This window comes from Trachypithecus francoisi, unplaced genomic scaffold, assembly GCF_009764315.1.
Source record: "Trachypithecus francoisi isolate TF-2019V2 unplaced genomic scaffold, Tfra_2.0 Lachesis_group10, whole genome shotgun sequence".
In the NCBI taxonomy this organism is placed as follows: Eukaryota; Metazoa; Chordata; class Mammalia; order Primates; family Cercopithecidae; genus Trachypithecus; species Trachypithecus francoisi.
In genome coordinates this window covers 22,181,578-22,205,079 of record NW_022681455.1, presented here as the reverse complement: position 1 = coordinate 22,205,079, position 23,502 = coordinate 22,181,578, and the positions used below count along the sequence as shown (strand labels likewise).

At 42.7% G+C, this 23,502-nt stretch overlaps 1 long non-coding RNA gene across 1 annotated transcript in view; it reads right to left on the bottom strand.

The window, feature by feature from the left end:
• Positions 1–23,502, bottom strand: part of LOC117086790 — a 466,047-nt gene that overhangs the window by 194,978 nt on the left and 247,567 nt on the right. Inside the window, exon 5 of the long non-coding RNA XR_004438576.1 lies at positions 20,295–20,428. This is a non-coding gene — a long non-coding RNA (uncharacterized LOC117086790). The remainder of the gene's footprint in view (positions 1–20,294; positions 20,429–23,502) is intronic.

Genomic DNA, 23,502 nt, shown 5'->3' with positions numbered 1-23,502 from the left:
TGGAAGAGTTAGAACTAGCAAAGACGGTAGGAATTACAAGATCCAAGCAAATAGTTTCCTCTCTTTGGATTAAAGTTGGACATCCAATTGTGTAAGTTTTAAGTGTGTAAAACTCCTGGCAGGAGGATTGAAGTGAAGAATGGGAAAGTACAGGAGGATTCCACCAAATTTTAGCTGCTCAGCAGACAAAATAAGGTATGACAGGCATCTAGCCAGGGCTCTAGAAAAGTATTTGACCACTGCCAGAATCCAGAAAAACCAATGCTACCAAGCATCTAAAATGAAAAGTACCAGACCAGCCGTGGTGGCTGACGCCTGTAATCCCAGCACTTTGGGAGGCAGAGGCGGGTGGATCAGCTGAGGTCAGGAGTTCAAGACCAGCCTGGTCAACATGATGAAACCCTGTCTCTGCTAAAAATACAAAAATTAGCTGGGCATGGTGGCGAGTGCTTCTAATTCCAGCTACTCAGAAGGCTGAGGCAGGGAGAATTGCTTGAACCCGGGAGGCAGAGATTGCAGTTACCTGAGATTGCACCACTGCCCTCCAGCCTAGGCAACAGAGTGAAACTCTTTCTCAAAAAATTTAAAAAAAAAAAAGTAAAGTACTGAGGCAGGCAGACCACTTGAGGTCAGGAGTTCAAGACCAGCCTGGCCAACAAGGTGAAATCCCATCTCTACTAAAAGTACAACAATTACCCAGGCGTGGTGGTAGGCACCTGTAATCCCAGCTACTTGGGAGGCTGAGGCAGGAGAATCGCTTGAACCCAGGAGGCAGAGGTTGCAGTGAGCTAAGAAGGCACCACTGCACTCCAGCCCAGGCAACTGAGCAAGATTCCATCTCAATCAATCAATAAAATGAAAAGTAGTAGCCTTCTTAGCAGAAACCTCTCATAGCAGAGTGTTGTAAAAGATACTGAGGAGTCAGGAAATGGGGGAAAAAAACAGGGTCTGAGAGCTCCAAAGAGCTGAGGCTGACCTGAGCTTTTTGACTTCATTTCTGCATTAAGCAAAGAGCTCCTGCACTATACCACTGGCGTGTCAGGACTGATGTGCATGGATGGAAAATGACACCTGGAAAGTTGCTCACTTCACCTAACATACAATTCTAAATAAAACGTTTCACTCTTCTGTGAGGTCTTTGATTATCACTAGCGAAATCTCTACAAATACAGAAACATGAACTGCTGCTGTCTGGTTAGGCCTGTCTTTCAGGGGCTGAAAAGTTGCTCTGGAAGTGGGGGCTTTCCTGACTTTGCCCTAAAGGTTTCTCAGACTGCTCTATAATAAAGATGATTGAAAAGCATATTATGTCAACAGATACTTCTTTGGAAGGAGGAAAACAGGAGGACAATACCTCATCCATCAGAAAGAGCCAGACATACCTATAGGGTATGCAAAGCAAGCCAAAAAAAACTTCTTTGTTTTTTTTGGGGGGGAGGCGGGGGGAATTTGAGACAGGGTCTTGCTGTGTGGCCCAGGCTGGACTGCAGTGGCATAATCACAGCTCACAGTAGGCTCAAGAGATCCTTCCACCTCAGCCTCCTAGTAGCTGAGACTATAGGTATGTGCTACCACATCTGACTTTTTTATTTTTTTTTTATTTTTGTAGAGGCAGGGTTTGACCATATTGCCCAGGCTGGTCTCAAACTCCTGAGTTCAAGCAGTCTTCCAGAGTCAGCCTCCCAAAGGGCTAGGATTACAGGCATGAGCCACTGTACACCCAGCCTATATTATGTTTTGAAAAGGAAAAATAATTTAGTGTACATCTACTGAGAAAAGAAAAAAAAAAAAATGTGCCAGCAACACCCAAGATGACGTCATATCAGCAGCTAGTTTCAGGTCAAATACAGTACAACAGGAAGCTTGGGACTGAAGACAAGCAGCACCCAGCCCACTGGACCCGCCCCTAAATCAATCGCCGGACTTGCTCCCAACCTACACTTTCCACCGTGGATAGTGACAAGAACACTTTCCACTGTGGATAGTGAGACAGTAATTTGTATATCCAATTCTGCTATTTCAAAAGCTAGGTTGTGTATATACATGGAAATATCCGGTCTGTCAAGTATTCTATAGCTGAGAGGGTTCCATAAAATATCATCTAAGCACTTTCAAAATACAAAAAGTTAAATTCTTTTTAGCCACTCCATTTCTATCACTGCAGTCTCCAACCCTGCCAGGCTATGAAAACTGAGGCCAGTAATGACTTTACTCTGCCAGAACATTGAGTTGCAATCAAGGCAAGGATAATCAACTGCAAACAGAAGAAATCCATTAGAATCTAACATTGAAAAGTTGGGGAATTGGGAATATTTGTTTTTAATGCTTACTCTTGGCTGAACCAATTAATACCTATGTCTATCCACAAAGCTCTTGTATAAGTTGTTGGGTGGAGGGAGGAAAATCACCATCACCATCATCACTACTGCCATTCATCATCACCACCACCACCACGCCATCATCACCACTGCCATCACCTCCATCACCACCACCATCACTGCCACTATCACCATCATTACCACCACAACTCCACCGCAACAAAAAGTATGCATTTCTGGCTGGGTGCGGTGGCTCATGCCTGTAATCCCAGCACTTTGGGAGGCTGAGGCGAGTGGATCACGAGGTCAGGAGATCAAGCCCATCCTGACTAACACGGTGAAACCCCGTCTCTACTAAAAATACAAAAAATTAGCCAAGCATGGTGGCAGGTGCCTTGTAGTCCCAGCTACTAGAAAGGCTGAGACAGGAGAATCCTTTGAACCCGGGAGGCGGAGCTTGCAGTGAGCCGAGATCATGCCACTGCACTCCAGCCTGGACAACAGAGCGAGACTCCGTTTCAAAACAAACAAACAAACAAAAAGTATGCATTTCTGCCCTCCAAAAGGCCACAGAAGCTTTCTTTCTTAGGAAATTGTACTGCTATATTTGCTGTTTTTCCTTTGCCCTCCTAAAGCTATCACCACATAATAAGCATCCTTTCAATAAAAGAAGAATAGAAAGAGATCAAGATTGTTCAAGGATTCTAGGGCCCTGATGATAGAAGACAGAGTGAATTTATGGCCCAAATGAAGTGTTTTTATCTTTCCATGGGATAAAGATACTGTGACTAGTAGAGTGAGATACTAGAAAGAATGCAGCCTCTCTAACTGACTATCATTTGTAAATTCCCTGCCTGATTTCATAACAAATATCACTTTTCCTTCAGGGCCATTGGAAAAAAAAAAAAAATCACAGTGATAACAAAGGTGCCATTATTTCTGGTCGCATTTTTCTGTTAATAATCACAGTTATAGTCAACTAATGCCCTGGGTTCTCACATCACTAAATAAATATTACCTGGTGGTAAATATTAGTATCCCCAACTTTGCATTCCAAAAATGTCAAGAAACCTATCGGAAAGGTCAAATCTCAGTAAACAAGGCCAAAGTCAAAAAAAAAAAAAAATCCCCTATTTCCATTATTTCCTAGTTTCAACATAAATGTCTGTGTCTATGGCTCTCAATGGAATTTTCTACCAGGCACATAAGTGGTCATAGTGGCCATTATAATCCTATCCTACTTGACATAATAAATTTGATTAGTAGAAGTTCATAAAAACAGAATCCTGGAAGGGATTCCTGGATCAGAGACTCTTAACCCAAGATTTGTTAATTATAGGAGAGCATGAACATCTTTAAGTTACAGTTTCAAAATTTGTGCACATACACAGTTTTCTCTGGAAAAATCCCAGAGCTTTCCAAAATTCTCTGGGACTCATACTGTTCTCTCCATTTAAGAATCACTGATAGCAAATTAGTCACTCTCAATTCTTACTGTACATCAGAAGAGTCTCTGAGGAACTTTGATTTAAAAACACACTTCCCCACCAGGTGCAGTGGCTCACACCTGTAATCCCAGCACTTTGGGAGGCCAAGGTGGGTGGATCACTAGGTCAGGAGTTCGAGGCCAGCCTGGCCAATATGGTGAAACCCCGTCTCTACTAAAAATACAACAATTAGCCGGGCGTGGTGGCAGGTGCCTGCAGTTCCAGCTACTCAGGAGGCTGAGACAGGAGAATCACTTGAACCTGCAAGGCGGAGGTTGCAGTGAGCCCAGATCGTGCCACTGCACTCCAGCCTGGGTCACAGAGCAAAACTCCGTCTCAAAAACAAAACAAAATAAAACAAAAAAACAAAAACACACACACTTCCCAAGGCCAAGCCCTAAACTGACTAAATCACAATATTGGTAGACAAAGCTTAAGCACATGAAATTTTCTAAATAACTTTTTTTTAAAGGCTTTCGAGTGATTATTATACACACACAGGGTTAAAAAACACTGTGTAGCTCCAATTGATTAGTCCTTTTATTTTATATAATCACTGAACTTTATCATTGGAAGAAATCCTAGATATTGGAAAACTAGCACACTTCTTTTACAAAAAGAACCAGATCTGTTAATTAACTCGCACAGGATCATACAGCTAATTAGAAAAAGAACCAAAATATTCTGCTTTAAACATATTTTTTAAAAGTACATTCAAATTTTTATTTTTAAAAAATCATAAAATATGGTTTACCAGCCTCTCTACTAAGTCCCCTAAAACTATCTCCTGAATTTCTTCTTTAACAGAAAAAGTTCACCATCTTTTGTAGTTCATATGTAAAAAATAACCTACATCTGCATAAAATTATTTTAAATATCACAGATGAACCATATTTATAGGGATAAACCATCATGGGTAATAAATTATGATAAACACACAGTGAAGATTGGCTGACCTCTTTATCAACTGAGTGAGAAGTTCCTGATTATCAAAATTATGGCTCACCACAATTTTTTATACTTTACTTTCTAGCTGTTTTATTTTTAATTATCAAAGCAAAGAACGAGAGCATACTTGCCCCCAGAAAAAGAGTGTAAATAGCCAAGGCATCTCATGTCCTTCAGGAAGGTATTTACGTGTCCCAAACCAGGAAGGATAGGCGCCTTTAATGGTAGATCAAATGACATCTTTTTATCCTAACCGAAGACCTTTAAAATCCAATTTGAGTTGAAGAGAAGAAAGAGAAAGAAGGAGGTGACTTTTCCTTTGTTAAATTTCACAATAAATTTATATCCAGACTCAGCAAGTGCTTTTCAGTGGCTTCACAGTAGCTGAGATAATTATAATACTGACCTCTTGATGTATGAGTCCCCATTGAGAGAAGTCAGCTGAATCCCAAGGACAGCATTCCAAGGCTATGAAAAGAATTCTTTCAGGACACACCCTCTGTATGACTTGGTGCAGGCAGGATTTCTCCCTACTCCACTGAAGGAGACAGAGTAGAGGGGAAAGGAGAGGAGCAGGGTTCACTGCATTGACAGGGACCCAGGCAGATAAGTAGTAAAAATAGTTTACATTCAAATGCTTACAATATGCCAAGAACCACTCTAAAGATTCTGTATTTACAATCAACGTTTCAGCCCATGGACGGCATATGCCTATGTTCCCTTAAGATGATAACGGAGCTGAAAATTCCTATTGCCCAGTGACGTCTTGATGATCCTGACCTGTGTAAACCTAAGCTAACGTATGTGTTTGTGTATCAGTTTTTAACTACAACAAAAAAGTTTAGAAAGTTAAAAAAAAAATTAGAAATGGAAAAAAGCTTATAGATATAAGGAAAGAAAATGTTGTATAGCTGTACAATGTGTTTGTGTTTTAAGCTAAGTGTTTCTACAGAAGAGATACAAAATTTAAAAGTTTATAAAGTAAAAACAACACAGTAAGCTAAGGTTAATTTATTATTGAAAAAAAGCACATAAATTTAGTATAGTTTCAGTGTTTCTAAAGTCTACAGTAGTGTAATATCCTAGGCCTTCACAGTCACACACCACTCACTCACTGACTCACCCAGAGCAACTTCCAGTCCTGCAAGCTCCATATGTGCCCTAGACAGGTGTACCACTTTTTTGAGACAGAGTCTCACCCTGTCGCCCAGGCTAGAGTGCAATGGCGTGATCTCGGCTCACTGCAACCTCCGCCTCCCGGTTCAAATGATTCTCCTGCCTCAGCTTCCCAAGTAGCTGAGATTACAGGTGCCCAGCACCACGCCCAGGTAAGTTTTGTATTTTTAGTAGAGATGAGGTTTCACCATGTTAGCCAGGCTGGTCTTGAACTCCTGTCCTCATGATCCGCCCGCCTCAGCCTCTCAAAGTGCCGGGATTACAGGTGTGAGCCACTGTGCCTGGCCCCACTTTTTATCCTTTATGTCATATTTTTACTGTACCTTTTTTATGCTTAGATATGTTGAGATACATACATATCTAGCATTATGTCATAATTGCCTACAATATTTTGTACAGTAACATGCTATAAGGTTTGTAGCCCCAGAGCAATAGGTTGCACCATCTAGCTTAGGTGTGTAGTAGGCTACACCATCTAGGTTTGTGTAAGTATACTCGATGATGTTTGCACAATGAAGAAATTAGCCTGATTTCTCAGAACCTATCCCTGTCGTTAAGTGACTCATGACTGTACCACCTCCTGTGGATTATGAATTCCTGTTTGACCCCTCATAAAGCCTAGGACAATGCCTTAAATAGAGCAGAAACTGAATAAGCATTTTTTTTTTTTTTTTGAGATGGAGTCTCGCTCCATCGCCCAGGCTGGAGTTCAGTGGCGTGATCTCAGCTCACTGCAACCTCCAACTCCCTGGTTCAAGCGGTCCTCCTGTGTTAGCCTCCTGAGTAGCTGGGATTACAGGCACGCACCACCACACCCAGCTAATTTCTGTATTTTTAGCAGAGACGAGGTTTCACCATGTTGGCCAGGATGTTGTTGATCTCCTGATCTCGTGATCCGCCTGCCTCGGCCTCCCAAAGTGCTGGGATTACAGGGGTGAGCCACCGTGCCCAGCCTGAATAAGCATTTGATTGAAGTGGAAAAGAAAAAATTCTAGAATATTAGTTCCAAAGAGCATAAGGATTTCCTGCAGCTAACAGTACTTCACACAAGCACTGAGTAATGCCGTACTCTAGTTTTGTGATCATTTCTCTTTCTGTATCTTTACCTCTGATGGAGGCAGAGTGCCTAGTCCTTGGCATGGATATATATATATATATTTGTGGAGCAAATGAGTGAAGAGGACATCATCTTCAAGAAAACTACACATTTTTTATATTTATCCTTTGTGTTTCCTCCTACTAAAGTATTAGTTTCACAAAGACAGGAAGTTGTATCTATTTGTTCACTATTACCTACAATAATGCTTAGTGAAAAAAGGAATAGTCAATAAATACTTACTGCATTTGTTATTGAACAAATGAATAAAATGCTAAGTGAGAACACTGTAATCCCAGTACTTTGGAGGCCGAGGTGGGCAAATCACTTGAGGCCAGGAGTTCAAGACCAGCCTGACCAACATAGCAAAATCCTGTCTCTATTAAAAATACAAAAAATTAACCAGGCCTGGTTGCACATGTCTGTAATCCCAGCTACTTGGGAGGCTGAGGCATGAAAATTGTTTGAACCTAGGAGGCAGAGGTGGCAGTTAGCTGAGATTGTGCCACTGCACTCCAGCCTGGGTGACAGAGTGAGAGTCCCTCTCAAACAAAAAAAAAGCTAAGTTAAAACAGAGTTCTGTGCTAGGTCCTAGAGATGGAAGGAGAATAATGCATCGTCCTATACAGTAGAAAATAACTCAATCCCAGCATTGCTAAATGTTGATGTGATTAACGTTGTGAAGGATAAAGCTTTTCTGATAGAACTTATTTTCATATAGGTGATAGTAACACTACAGAAGCACAGTCAGGTCAGGCACAGTGGTTCACACCTATAATCCCAGCATTTTGGGAGACCAAGGCAGGCAGATCACGAGGTCAGGAGTTCAAGAACAGCCTGACCAACGTCGTAAAATCCCATCTCTACCAAAAAATATAAAAATTAGCCGGGCATGGTGGCATGTGCCTGCAATCCCAGCTACTCGGGAGGCTGAGGCAGAAGAATCACGTGAGCCCAGGAAACAGAGACTGCAGCGAGGCAAGACCCAGCCACTGCACTCCAGCCTGGGCAACAGAGCAAGATTGTCTCAAAAAAAAAACAACACACAATCATATGTATTTTTTAGTGAATGCTCTCTGAATCCTGTGATGCCAACGTAAGTTGCCAGGAAGAAGGACCCCTTTGCTGTACTGCCCCTTCCCACAGAGTGAGGACCAAAGTCAGTCAAAGTCACGTGCCCATCAGAAACCCAAAGACCTTTTCTGGATCATGTGCCAAGCACTAGGGCCCCAGTGCTCCCTAACCCAACTGCCCACGCTCATTTCTACGGCCTGTGCAGATGTTCCTTCCACACACTCCAAGGGAGACAATCCTCAATATAGAATTCCGAGGCCCACGGTGTGAAGTGTGAATCCAGTGTGTTTCCAGAATTGGTGGGTTCTTAGTCTGACTGACTTCCAGAATTAAGCCCCGGACCCTCAGGGTGAGTGTTACAGTTCTTAAAGATGGGATGTCTGAAACTTGTTTCTTCAGAAGTTCAGATGTGTCTGGAGCTTCTTCCTTCCGGTGGGTTCGTGCTCTCGCTGTAAAGAGTGAAGCTGCAGATCTTCGTGGTGTTACAGATCTTAAAATTAATGCGTCTGGAGTACTTCGTTCCTCCCAGTGGGTTCGTGGTCTCGCTGGCTTCAGGAGTGAGGCTGCAGACCTTCACGGTGTTAAAGCTCATAAAAGCAGCGTGGACCTAAACAGTGAGCTATGGACCCAAAAAGCAAGCAGCAGCAAGATTTACCGCAAACCTCTAGAAACCCTGCAAGGCAGCAGGTTGCCGCTGGTGAGCTCGGGCAGCCTGCTTTTATTCCCTTGTCTGGCCCCACCCACATTCTGCTGATTGGTCCATTTTACAGAGAGCTGATTGGTCTATTTTACAGAGAACTGATTGGTCCGTTTTGACAGAGTGTTGATGGGGGCGCTTACAATCCTTGAGCAAGACACAGAGTCACAGGGTACTAGTCCTCCAAGTCTCTACTAGATTAGCTAGATACAGAGTGCTGATTGGTGCACATACGATCCTCCAGCTAGATATAAAAGTTCTCCAAGTCCCCATTCAGTTCAGGAGCCCAGCTGGCTTCACCCAGTGGATGCTGCACTAGGGCTGTAGGCGGAGCTGCCCGCCATTCCCAAGTCGCGCCTGCACTCTTCAGCCCTTGGGTTGCCCATGGGATGGGGCGCCACGGAGCAGGGAACGGCACCTGTCGGGGAGGCTCAGGCCGCGCGGGAGCCCACCGCAGGGGGAGGAGCTCAGACACGGCGGGCTGCAGGTTCTGAGCCCTGCCCTGCCAGGAGGCAGCCAAACCCGGCGAGATTTTGAGTGCAGAGCCGGCAGGCCGGCACTGCTGGGGGACCTGGCACAGCCGCCCCAGGTGCTGGCCAGGATGATAAGCCCCTCACTGCCCTGGGCTGTCGGTGCCGGCCGGCCGCTCAGTGTGCAGGGCCCGCCGAGCCCACGTGCGCCCGCGCACGCCGGAACTCACACTGGCCAGCCAGCGCAGCACGCAGCCCCAGTTCCCGCCCGCGCCTCTCCCTCCACACCTCCCTCCACACCTCCCGGCAAGCAGAGGGAGGGGGCTCCGGCCTCAGCCAGCCCAGAGAGTGGCTCCCGCGGTGCCGCGGCAGGCCGAAGGGCCCCTCAAGCGCCGCCAGTGGACGCTGAGGCCGAGGAGGCGCTGAGAGTGAGGGGTGCTAGCACTTTGTCACCTATCACAGTGGACATACAGAACGTGCTGTCCAAAAGCATGACGACTAGATTCCTGCTCCCACTCACACTGTCTGGTCAGGCATGGAAGTTGGCTAAGAATCTGAAAACTCAAAATTCAAACCTGCCCTTCAAGATGGTTATAAAGGTGTATTTGTCAGAACAGAAAAATTTCCAAACATGTTTTGACACTTTTTTGTTTGATTTATAACTTCTAAATATTTACATACAGAGTATGTGGTCCTGCATTCACATTCTAGCCCCGGGCACCACAAATGTTAGGGGCAGGACTGCCCATCGGAGAAACTGAGCCTCAGGGCAGCTGACTTGCCTGAGGGCACAGGGCTAGGAGCTGGAAGAGCTAGGACCCAAACCCAGTTCTTCATAATCCAAGCGTCATTACCTAGGGTGAACCCCTCCCTCACTTTAACCACTTCAGAGCACTTTTATGTGTGCTTCCCCACTGTGATTACAGAAATCCTGGAGGATCCCAAGAGGTGAGGCCATGGAACCAGGAACAGTGCATCCTCTCTCCCTGCACCCCGTGTTTTCTCCTCAATACCACAGCAGCCAAATGTGATCCTAGGTGATCCTAAGCCCAGATGGTCGCTGTGCAAGTGCACACCTGTACATCCCCGTAGTGTGGAGAGAATCTATGCTAGAAGTAAACATGCAGCGGCACATGCCTCAGGAACCGCACAAGACGAAGCCTGAGGCTTCTGAACACACATCTTTTTACAGCTCTAAACCCAGAAGTGCATTAGTGTTCTTGCAAAACAGGCTGTGCGGCAGTTTTAAAAGCCCAGCTATAATACCTTCATAAGACCTGTACTTACAGGGACCCTTTCATCCAGGAAATTCAAAGTACTTTACAAGCTCAGAGTCATTCATCCAAACACTCCAGGGAAGTATGCAGGTGGCCTAGGTTAGACTCATTGACGAAGAAACTGAGGCAACCTGACAGCCTTAAGTACCAGTCTTTAAATCGGTCTTTGCTTTTTGAAAATGAGTAGCTTTAAACATGCACAAAAAACATGCCACCAATAGAGGAGGAAAAAGAGATTTGCACTATTTTTGTAGATATTAAATTGAATGTAACAAAATTAAATACTATAGTCATAGAAATCTATGCCTTGGTGTAGCTTTCCAAACGAGCCATGAAAATGTATGCTCTGTCCACTACAAATGGCTTGTGAAATTTGAGATACTATTGCCTTTCAAAATGCAAATTCCATAATCACAAATTTTAAGACAGAAATTTCATTTTTTCCCCTCAAATGGAATCAGGCTTTTACACCTTTAGCCAGAAAGCACTTAGCAAAGGTGATTAGCATATTCTCTCTGGACTAGACAGAATCAATATCAAGCCAGGGAGATTAGCTTCATTTGATTTTTAGTGGGAGGTAAATGGCCCCGGGGAAGTATGTCTGAGAGGAGTGGAGGAAGAGTCCCTTCATAAATAAGGAAGGTTAGGAGTTCAGGAAGAACAGAACATATAAAGTAGCCATTTTTGTTACCTTAATATAATCCAAATAATGTTTGGACTGAATACATATATTTGAAAGTTATATTCATAGAAATAACCAACATTCAGTGAGTTATCATTTTGTTCTAACCACTGTACTTCCTGCTTATAAATAACCCATTTTAGAGGCAAAACAAACAAACAAAAAAGCCTCAGAAAAATTAATAGATCCATCTCAAAACAGTTTACCATGGAGTTAGAAAAATATTCACTCATGTATTCAATAAGGCAACTACAAAGAATCTGAAATATGAAAATATATATAAATTTCTCCCAGGGAGTTCATAATCTAGTACAGAAATAATGCAGGTAAAACAATTTCCAAAAGGCATGTTCAAGGCACCATGGCAATGCAGTGGCAGCGGAATTAACTGAGGGTCTATGGCAAGGAATATGAAGGATTTTGCAGACAGGATGTCCATTTCAACAGGCAGATCAAAGGAGAAAGGAATTCTAGAGTGATGACAATGGCTTATGTGAATACATGAAGACATAAGAGAACCTAATCTAGGTCTCTGGGGTCATCTGGCATGACTAGAGAGAATTAGGACGCATAAGAACAGGTACTAAAAGTTAATCCTGGGCTGGATAAGTGTGCATAGGTAGGAAATTAGATATTAGGAATTAATTATTCAGCCGGTGCAGTGGCTCACGCCTGTAATCCTAGCACTTTGGGAGGCCCAGGCAGGCGGATCACCTGAGGTTGGGAGTTCGAGACCACCCTGACCAAAATGGAGACAACCCGTCTCTACTAAAAATACAAAGTTAGCTGGGTGCAGTGGCACATGCCTGTAATCTCAGCTACTCGGGAGGCTGAGAGGGAGAACCGCTTAAACCTGGGAGGTGGAGGTTGCAGTGAGCTGAGATCACGCCATTGCACTTCAGCCTGGGCAACAAGAGCAAAACTCTATCTCAAAAAAAAAAACAAAAAAAAGAATTAATTACTTTTGCAATTGTGTATATCTTATCTGCCCAACAAGCTATGTCTCCTTGATGGGAAAAAATCTCCCCTTGGATTATAGTAGAACAGTTTATGCCTAAAATGGTTTAATCTAAATCTCTGATTGCTATTAATTCTTCACCACCATCATCAGAGCTAGCACTTAGACAATGGCTACAAGCATCACTATTAGCTTTTTATATATAATAACCTATTTAAATCTTGAAAGAGCCCAGTGAGGTAAATTGTATTACCAGCACCATTCTACAGAGCAGCTGAGGCACAGGAATATGCCTAGAACACACATCTGCCAAATCACACTGTATGGAATTTATGTCCCAAAACACACACAAAACTGAAGTGCAAAATTATGTTACACGAATTTTCTGCCTCCTTAATTATCAATTCTCTTCCCTCCCATCCCACATACTCCCATTGTCATAAGCAAATGTCATGGACTTGCCAGGAGATGACTAATAAGCTCACCAACACTGCTTCTGAGCCATCACACAGTATCTGCCACTTTTTAATCCTCTCCTGTTCGGTCCCATCCAGTGATACCTGCCAATGAGAACCAGTGTCAAAAGTGCTAATGGTCAAGATATTAATTTAGCTGCTGAGCTCCCAATGATGTCACTTCCCAAGGCTGCACAAGCCACTTTCTCTGCTACTGCCAACCCTATCCCTGATGTAGTTACTGATGCCACTCAACATACTCAATGTGGCACACAGATTTTGGTAAATCAGTCATCTGGAGATTTTGCTTTCACTTTTAACACAGCCCAGTCTCCCTATGTTTCCAACATGATTCTGTTCAATTGGAAAGTAATCCAAGTGATTGACAGCATGCTTCCCTTGGAATCCTCTTTCCATCTATTAACACATTTTTCAACTTTGGTTTACATAAACATCCCTCCATTCGATTGCGAGCTCCTTTGGGCAGGCCTTAAAGAGGTACACAAACTTTCATAAACTCAAATTGCTAGTAGGCACTCAGCTTGTTGAATGAATAAGTCGAGCATTAATATTCTAACTCCACTGTAAGCTCTTTGAGACTGTACGAGCTTCTATTCACTTTTCTGTTTCTCAGTTTCTTTTTTTTTTTTTTTGAGATGGAGTCTCGCTCTGTCGCCCAGGCTGGAGCGCAGTGGTGCAATCTCGGCTCACTGCAAGCTCCGCTCCCTGGGTTCAAGCCATTCTCCTGCCTCAGCCTCCCGAGTAGCTGGGACTACAGGCGCCCACCACCACACCCGGCTAATTTTTTTTTTTTTTTTTTGAGGCGGAGTCTCGCTCTGTCGCCCGGACTGGAGTGCAGTGGCCAGATCTCAGCTCACTGCAAGCTCCGCCTCCCGGGTTTACGCCATTCTCCTGCCTCAGCCTCCTGAGTAGCTGGGACTACAGGCGCCCACCACCTCGCCTGGCTAGTTTTTGTATTTTTAGTAGAGACGGGGTTTCACCGTGTTAGCCAGGATGGTCTCGATCTCCTGACCTCGTGATCCGCCCGTCTCGGCCTCCCAAAGTGCTGGGATTACAGGCTTGACCGGCTAATTTTTTTATTTTTAGTAGAGATGGGGTTTCACCATGTTAGCCAGGATGGTCTCGATCTCCTGACCTCGTGACCCGCCTGCCTTAGCCTCCCAAAGTGCTGGGATTACAGGCGTGAACCACCACGCCCAGCCTGTTTCTCAGTTTCTTGTTTGTAAAATGAATTAATAAGAGCATGAGCTTCAAAGGGTTTCTGTGAAGATCTGTAAAGCAGTTAAAATGGTACATGGCCTACAATAAGCATCTAATAAATGTTAGTCACCATCTATATCTATATATTTAACAGCTACTTATTGTTTTGTATAAGATGTGAACAAAAGTTCTCTGAAAAGGAATTTGGAGGAAAGAGACTTTATTTCAGTGAACTGGAGAAATTTGCTTTGGTTTAAAAGGAAGGTGCATTCCAGAGAACAGAAAGAGGATTTGGGTTTTATAGCAAATGTTCCCATCCAGGTTTCCAATCGGGTGTGTTAATTCAAAGATCTGAAACTTGTTTAGTTTCTATTGGTTGACACAAGTGAGTGCTGTTGATTGGTTGATACAGCTGAGTCCTGATTGGTCAATATAGCTGAGCTTTGATTAGTTGGTTCAGATGAGCTCTCAAAGTCCCAAAGTTAAAAAGATGTGGGGTTTTCCAGGGTTTGGGGGAACTCAGAGTATGTGTGGGGCCTCAAGTCAGCAAATGGCTGCTTGACTCTATGTTAAATCTAGGCCCACTTAGCCACTTGGGATCCATCTGGAAAAATTGGCTTTTTCAGGTTCTCGTTTCTTCACAAACATAACCAATGTCTATTTGTGCTTTGGATATTTCTGCCCAATTCAACTGTCTTCCTATAGAATGAGGACTTTCCCAGAGGTACTTCAGACAGTCATGAAAACAAACTCCTGGAGACAAAAACACCAGACCTCCAGACGTGTCCAGACTGATCTGAATTCAAGAGTATGAGTGAGCAAAGATAAGGCCAAAGGCATAATACCAGGTGCAACCAAAGGCACATTTTCCACGTGAACTTAAAACGATCAACTTAAAAAGACAGGCCTATGGCCATGGATGGGCTATGCTTCTGGGTGGCAATACACAGCATACAACGGACCCAAGTGCCATTCCTACCTACCTGATAAATGGCTGTCAAGAATTATGGCAGTGGGCTGCTCTGCATTTTGGTTGACACACCAACATAAATCCAACTAATATTAGACTGTGTGACCTCACCCTAGGACCTGAGCCAGAGGTTTCACTTGAGATCTCAGAAGTTATCAGATCTGGAAAGTGTTTCAGTTGCTTTCTCTTTTAGTCCATTTTAAGCAAAACAAAAGGCAGCACGGACCCAAAGAGGCAGGAAGGTAAAACCAGAAATTGTCTATACTCCATTACCCCAAATTGCCTGATGATGAATAAATATTCATTGTTCCATGGTTTCCATAAAAAGTAAACACCTATTAAAAAAGACCTGATCTTCATCATGCCTTTAATCTCTTCCTTTTCGCTTATATCAGAGAGAGAATATTCATGCTTCCTGACTAAAAGATATGCGTCTAATACAACCTTAGACAAACTCTGACCCCAAACCCTGATTCGATGTTCTTTTTTTTTTTTTTTTTTTAATTGAGACAGAGTCTCACTCTGTCACCCAGGCTGTAGTGCAGTGGATCAATCTCAGCTCACCACGATCTCTGCCTCCCAAGTTCAAGCGATTCTCCTGCCTCAGCCTCCCAAGTAGCTGAGTTTACAGGCATGTGCCATCACACCCAGCTAATTTTTTTATTTTAGTAGAGACGGGATTTTGCCATGTTAGCCAGGCTGGTCTCAAACTCTTGACCTCAGGTGATCCGTCCACCTCAGCCTCCCAAAGTGCTGGGATTACAGGCACCATCCACCCGGCCATTATACTCTTTTGCTTTCACTCCTCCGTCAGTCCACTGCAATCCCTTAACCAAGACTCAGCCCGGAACATACCACTGCACTCCTCCAAGTATGCCTTAGTGGAAAAGGTGAAATTACACTGACGTTAGAGGTGCCGTCCTGATATTTGTTGGCTGAATGATCTCAGATGAATTTCTTCAGCTCTCCAGGCCTCAGTTTCTACATCTGTAAAAGGAAGTTGATCTCTGCAGCCTCCATACCACCCAAATTCTCACAAGGTCATTAGCCCATAGGTTTCCAGGTGTGCAGTGAAGCACAGAATGCTGAGAATGCACACCCCACTCTTAGCATATGGATGAAGAAGTTCTAAGGAAGCACATGTGTTGGACGGTAGGGGAAGCTGTGTAGGTAAAAAATACCAAGACAACTGAATATGGGAGAAAAACACTTCTCTCGTCCCCAACTGAAATTGAAAATTGTTTGAATGTGTGCAAGCACAAAGAATAGCTGTCAGGGAGCCCAGTGGTGTGAAGAAAACCTGAAATCATCCCTCTCTATCAGTACAGAGTATCTTTGTATCCTTGTATCTGCTGTAACTGGAAATGGAGAATTAGGCAGATGGAGTGTTTTTAAGGGATTGGACAATTTATTAGGTGCTATAAAACATAGGCAATCAATAAATAATATTTCAATTGATTTCAACATCTTTCCACTGGCTCTCTTTAGGAAATTTCAAGCTGACGCCAAAATGTTCCACTCTGCTCTCTGCTGCTCATTTAGTGAATTCCCAAGTGTCAATACACAAATTTAGAAGCTCAGAATAGCGGAGGCCACCAATATGGCTGCGCAGCATTGAAGAATTTAATCACTTAATGTTTCAGGATCTACCTGTCAAACATTGACAGCTCACAATCAATCTAAGAAGTTACTTTGTAAAACTGACTCTTTTTCTCCCTTGATTTTGAGACCTAGAAGTCTGTACTGCTTCACTTTCCTGGAAAATTTTGAGATTCACAACTTCACTTTCAACTTTGTGGATTGAGCTTTGTCTCTTAAAGGCAATAGTGAATGGTTTTGTACTGGCTATTAAGTCTGTTTTTAAGAGTAGTTTAGGTATTCTTGGCAAAGAGGCATCTGTTATTTCCATCATGTTATTTTATTTTCAATTTTTCCTTTTTCCCTTCCATTTTAAATCCCCCCTCGGTGGTGTGCCTAAGTGCTCAGGTAATACACATACAAATGCTTCAACAGACAGATGGGTAAGTACCATCTCATGGTGCTCGTACTTCTTAGTGAAAAAATTACCCAAAACAGAGTGCAGTAATTCCATCCCCTCAAGTGCTATAATAATCCCTGCAGATGGTAGTTCTGCAACTAAAACTGCAGCACAATGGATATATAAATTAGGGCTACCAATAATGCTTGACAATACAATGAAGTAAGTATTCTAATATTCCCATTTCTACTACACACATTACATAAAACTAGAAAAATTACTTTTAAGACAAGTAGCGAAATAAAACTTGCTAAAACGTTTTGCAAAGTCAGTGCTACATTCTCATCTTTTTCCATACGTGATTTTCATGTAACTGAGTGTATACTCCAAACAGAAAATTTTCTTAAGCTGTAGATCTCATCAGCTTTGGCCGGGCGCGGTGGCTCAAGCCTGTAATCCCAGCACTTTGGGAGGCCGAGACGGGCGGATCACGAGGTCAGAAAATCGAGACCATCCTGGCTAACACGGTGAAACCCCGTCTCTACTAAAAAAAAAAAAAAAAAACTAGCCGGGCGAGGTGGTGGGCGCCTGTAGTCCCAGCTACTCGGGAGGCTGAGGCAGGAGAATGGCGTAAACCCGGGAGGCGGAGCTTGCAGTGAGCTGAGATCGCGCCACTGCACTCCAGCCTGGGCGACAGAGCGAGACTCCGTCTCAAAAAAAAAAAAAAAAAAAAAGATCTCATCAGCTTTGTAGGTTAGTCTCTATGAGCACAGGATACCTGAAAGCTGGTTAATGAATAATATTTCAGAAATCTTTACTAACAGGCTAATCACAATTGGATAGCTCTCATTTAATTCTTAAAAAAAAAAAGAAAACATAAGTATTATTATTATCCTCATCTTCTAGCTGAGGAAATTAAAGCTGAAACAGGTTAAATAATTCAGTTAAGGTCACATCACTAGTGGCGACAGAACTGGGATTTAAACCTGGGAATTCGGCTCCCAAGCACTTCGCTACTATACAATATTACCCTGGTAGTAGTACTAGAGTCCTTAATTTCGTAGGGGTAGGGGAGGAGACTCATATTTGCCTTAGAAAACATCTCATTATAATGCCAGACTAACACAGATCCAGTCCAGTGAGATTTGCCTACAGAAATACCTAGAGGACCTAAACTTAATAGATTCCTTTGCCTATGGGAGATACTTCCTGCACAAAGTCCAGAAGCAAGGCCAGGACCTCTGTGAATTACGAGGCTCAGTGGGAGCCCGTGGCTGTCTGCCTACTTGTTCACCTGCTTTTAGTTATCCGGAGATATCGTGTCTCCTGAACTGTGCACATATGAAAAAATGTCAAAGTCATCAATATTTACCTCTCATGGACCCAAAGGTCCCATGAAAAGGGTACCAGTTATTTATGGGAATGTTTTAGTCACCTGGCATAGATGGGAGAGGAGGAAGAGCTTGGAACTATTCACATTTTATCGTAATCTCTAAGATGAGAAGTCTACTGTCACCACCAAAGTCAAAGCTGAAATTAATATTTGTAACATAAAAACATCATGGGTGCTACTCAGTTTTCATGAATCTAATGTCACCAACAATAACAAGTCGGAAGATCCCATCACATTCGGCGCAACAGGAAAGCTCTGCACAGCATGCAATTCCGAAGTGATGATGATACACTAAATGCCAGATATAGCATTCAGATTCTTGTTCTTTTTTTACTTTTTCAAGTATGAAATTCTTGTTCTTTGTTACCTTTTTTAAGTATGAACACAGGCTAGTCGTTTTGTGTACATTCCACCCCACCCTAAAAATGTTGCTGTATTTATCATTACACTTTTTTTTTTTTTTTTTTTTGAGACAGTGTCTCACTTTGTCACCCAGACTGGAGTGCAATCTTGGCTCACTGCAGCCTCGACCTCCCAAGCTCAAGTGATCCTCCCACCTCACCCTACAGAGAACCTGGAACCACAGGCCGCATCACCACATCCAACTAATTTTTTTATTATTTGCAGAGACGAGGTCTCGTTAGGCTGCACAGGCTGGTCTCAAACTCCTGGGCTCAAGTGATCCACCTGCCTCAGCATCCCAGAGTGCTAGGATTACAAGTGTGAGACACCACCGCACCCAGCCAACACTCCTAGTTCTTTTTTTTTTTTTTTTGAGATAGAGTCTTGCTGTGTCACCCAGACTGGAGTGCGGTGGTGCAATCTCAGCTCACTGCAACCTCTGCCTCCTGGGTTCAAGTGATTTTCCTGCTTCAGCCTTCCAAGTAAGTGGGACTACAGGTGCACACCACCACGCCTGGCTAATTTTTGCATTTTTGGTAAAGACAGGGTCTCACCATGTTGGCCAGGATGGTCTCGATCTCTTGACCTCTTGATCCACCCACCTCGGCCATCCAAAGTGCTGGGATTATAGGCGTTGAGCACTGCCCCCAGCCCACTCCCAATTCTTGATAATTCTTTAACCTTGTAAAAAGAAACTGAGTTCTACAAATAGGCCACTAAGTTTCTCTGATGTCTCAATATAAGAATATCAACAACAGAAAGCATGGAGGAAAGATGTATAAAATTTAGCAGGGTGTCTACATGATGTAACCAGGACTGACATCACTAACATTTTTAATGACAATCTCCGCTGGGTGTGGTGGCTCACATTTGCCAGGCATGGTGTCTCACTCCTGTAATCCCAGCACTTTGGGAGGCTGAGGTGGGTGGATCACCTGAAGTCAGGAGTTCAAGACCAGCCTGGCCAACACAGTAAAACCCCATCTCTACTAAAAATACAAAAATTAGCCAGGCATGGTGGCGGGCGCCTATAATCCCACCTACTTGGGAAGCTGAGGCAGGAGAATCGGTTGAACCCAGGGAGTGGGGTGGCAGGGGTTGCAGTGAGCCGAGATCGTACCACTGCACTCCAGCCCGGGTAACAACAGCGAAACTCCGTCTCAAACAAAAAAAGAAAGGCCGGGCGCGGTGGCTCAAGCCTGTAATCCCAGCACTTTGGGAGGCCGAGACGGGCGGATCACGAGGTCAGGAGATCAAGACCACCCTGGCTAACACGGTGAAACCCCGTCTCTACTAAAAAAAATACAGAAAACTAGCCGGGCGAGGTGGCGGGCGCCTGTAGTCCCAGCTACTCGGGAGGCTGAGGCAGGAGAATGGCGTAAACCCGGGAGGCGGAGCTTGCAGTGAGCTGAGATCCGGCCACTGCACTCCAGCCTGGGCGACAGAGCGAAACTCCGTCTCAACAAAAAAAAAAAAAAAAAAAAAAAAAAAAAAGAAAATCTCCATGGGGAAAAAAAAAAAAAAAAAACAGGACAACTCTGAAGACTCTCCTGCTTGCAATTAAGAGGTATACCCAGAAAGTAGCAAAAGTTGTATTCTTCCAGTTGAAATCTTCTTAATTTCATCTTCCTGTTTTGATTACTGGTCTCCTGAAAAGGGACCTGTGGTATTACAAATTACCCCATTACTCACTCCTCCCAGGTAACTCTGCTGGAAAGGGAAAGAAGTAAATCTTGGAGTCCTGCACTTCCATCCGTTAATCATATACATGCATGCCCTCAAAAGCAGTAAATCACCGTCTTCCACTGTATTGCCATGATTCACACCTGAAACAGAGCAGAAAAGACAGGTACTCAGAAATGCCATGCCCAGAAAAAAGGTATCTTAATACACTAAAAACCACAATACTTAGGCACACCAGTATTGCTTCTTCTCAAAAAGACATCACACCAGCAAGTACAATTTATCATTCTAATTAAGGGTCATCAGCCGTGTTAAAGGCAAATTTTATAGACCAAAGCTTTCCAAACAGAACATTTTAGGACTCAGTACCCTTTCCAAGCTCTATTAAAACCAAACATCTATATCATGTTAACCCACTTGGGCAGCACGACTTTAATTAGTAAAATTAGCCCTGTTGTTTGGCCAACTTTCCTCTCATAAACTCTACAAGGCAGAAACATGGCCAATCATATGTTTTAAGATGCTACCTAATTATATAAAAGCACTCATCAAACTTCACATAGAAGTTTAAAAATCAAAACGTATCATTAATCCGGAAGAAAAAAATATTTGAGGTTACCTCATTTTTTAAGATTATGTGCTCATTTACTACACGAGGAAAAAGGGCTTCTGATAGTCAACCGCCTTCTTTTAATTTAATTACCAGAAAATGCAAACTGTTTTCAGGTTTACCTGAATGTTATCAGTTTGAGTGGATTTTCCTATTCAATACACAATTGCCCTGCTTCCACTGGTCTTGTTAAGAAGAGGCAGTAACAGAAGTGCACACTCGGTGTTTTTAAGCACATTTAAAATCTCTCTAGCTGGGGAGATAAGAACACCTCCCTCTTGCCAAGCAAATGCCAACAGCCAACAGAACAAGGCCAAATGATAGAAAACATCTCCTGCAGATTTTACTCAACTTTTTCGTTGAGCTTGCACCATCATTATCAGCTGCCCTTCACAACTGCCAGCCTGTTCCATTAAACTTGCTATCAACTCAATATCAGCAGGATAACAGTACGATGGTCTCCCAGCTCCTAGATTTGGGAGACTGATGAGTGGATGCTAATGAAGTCTCTGCCTGCAAGATGTATTTTTTATATTTGATTCCCTGACCTTAATTTTTACATCATTCAAAAATCTGGAACTAAAGCTCACACTGAGTACAGAAATGACATTTCTTCAGCAAGAACCAGACCTGGCTGACAGTCTGTTTCTTTAACTGCCTTTCAACAAAATGGCCGACTCAAGGATTAGGCTCTGAAATGGCTGAGAACAGGGATTTGTAAGACAAAGAATGACACATATTTCTGACAGCTGTGAATATATACATAGAAGAGAAGTATCTTTTAAATAAAAGCCATTGTGGTACATTTAAATGGAATAATGTAATTGAAAATAGATTTAAAAAACAAAAGAATGAACTCAATGCTACCACATTTTTAAGGATGTTTTTATTTTTTATTTTTTATTGATTTTAAAGGGCTTTGTAATAAGATTATATGCCCTACATTGCAGTACCAAAAGTTCTTTGACTGCATATAAATGACTGTGGTCTGCTCAACTTTCAACACAGGATTTTCTTACCCAGACTCCATCACCACTATATTTCTTAAAAGGCATCTCCTTTGAATTTTGGGTTGTGCCATGGAAACCTACAACTCATAATGCCTTCGCCTAAATGTACAGGCACACACAAAAATTATTCTTTCTCCCCAATAAGCCTCTGCTAATTGATATCTGCCACTCATATTAAAGTACATGGATATAATATGTTCCTAATAAAAGGAATACACCTTGATGCACATTCCGCCACAGAACATGAGGCCCTGAGGTTACTTCAACCTTACCAGTGCCATGAATTACTTTTTGGATGACAGATTTTTTTTTTTTTAATCCCATGTGTTGCTTTAGCTCCAGCTTTAAAACTGTGCAAATGGAAGGAAAACTATCTTAGTAAACATTCCCCTATCATCAGGTTTAAGAGAATTTTATTTCTAGTTTTAAGGAACAATGTAAAATAAACTACAGATGCTGGTGCCAGACAGATATGAAGTGTCCAAAGATTAACCCACAGTGACCTCTCTCTGCATTGTGTTTCAGGGTCACTTAAATACGAATACGGGGATGATGCTAAAAACGTAGATGCAGACAGCTGCATATCAGACTTTTAGAATGATCTTTGGGAAATCTAAAAGTCTTATGCTATCCTAAAACAGCAAATACGGACATCCACTTTTTGTCTTTTTTTTTTTTTTTAAGTGTAACACTAGTAAACCACATTCCAGGTCAGAAAAAGTCTACTTGGCCACCTGAATAACTCTGCCATATTTGGTATTCAAAATTAAAAAGTGGAGACTTAAAAGTGGTAGTTACACGCTGGATTTCTTTGAAAACTTAAAATTGGAGCAGGAAAAAAAACAAAATAAGGGCAACTCATTTAATGGCATTTGGTCAGCTCACTTGTTAAATATACACCGATTTATATACACAGTCAAAAAATAGCACAAGTTAACAGAATGACTAATGTTGTAATGAGACACCTTTATTGAGTCATTATGTATATAAGAAACAGTCCCAAAATTGTGGTGCCTGCCTCAAGTAGGCTGAGGTAACTGAGTATTGGTAAAATAGTGAAATATATGAAGACACATGCATATAGAGAGAAATGCAGTCAGCAAAATGTCACTAAATTATACCCTTAAATCTGTCTCGCCTTTAAAATGCATCCCCATCAGACAGGCATTCACCCACTCCAGAGAACACAACCCACTCCAGAGAACACAACCAGAAAGGGAGCTTCAAGTCTGCAACCCAAATGACAGCCCAGGAGTTTGTGGGTTTTATAAATGGCGGTTCGAGATTTAGGTTTTGTTTCTCCGTATAAGTAAAGTACCCATGGAAATGTTGTCCTGACACTACAGAATCACAGAAAAAAGGATTTATAGACTGAGTGGTTTACCAATTTCTTTTGATCAAAAGCAGTTAGAGGAGCAACTAGGTCAGATGCCCCTTCTACCTGCCACTTGATTATCTGTAGGGAAACATAAAGCTGGTTTTATTGATTTACCAGGAAATGTTTCTCATATCAAGTTCAGCACTGAATAGTGACCCATAGATATTCAATTTCAACTAGAAAGTAACAGTCCCCCAAAACATAAAACCATTATTTCCA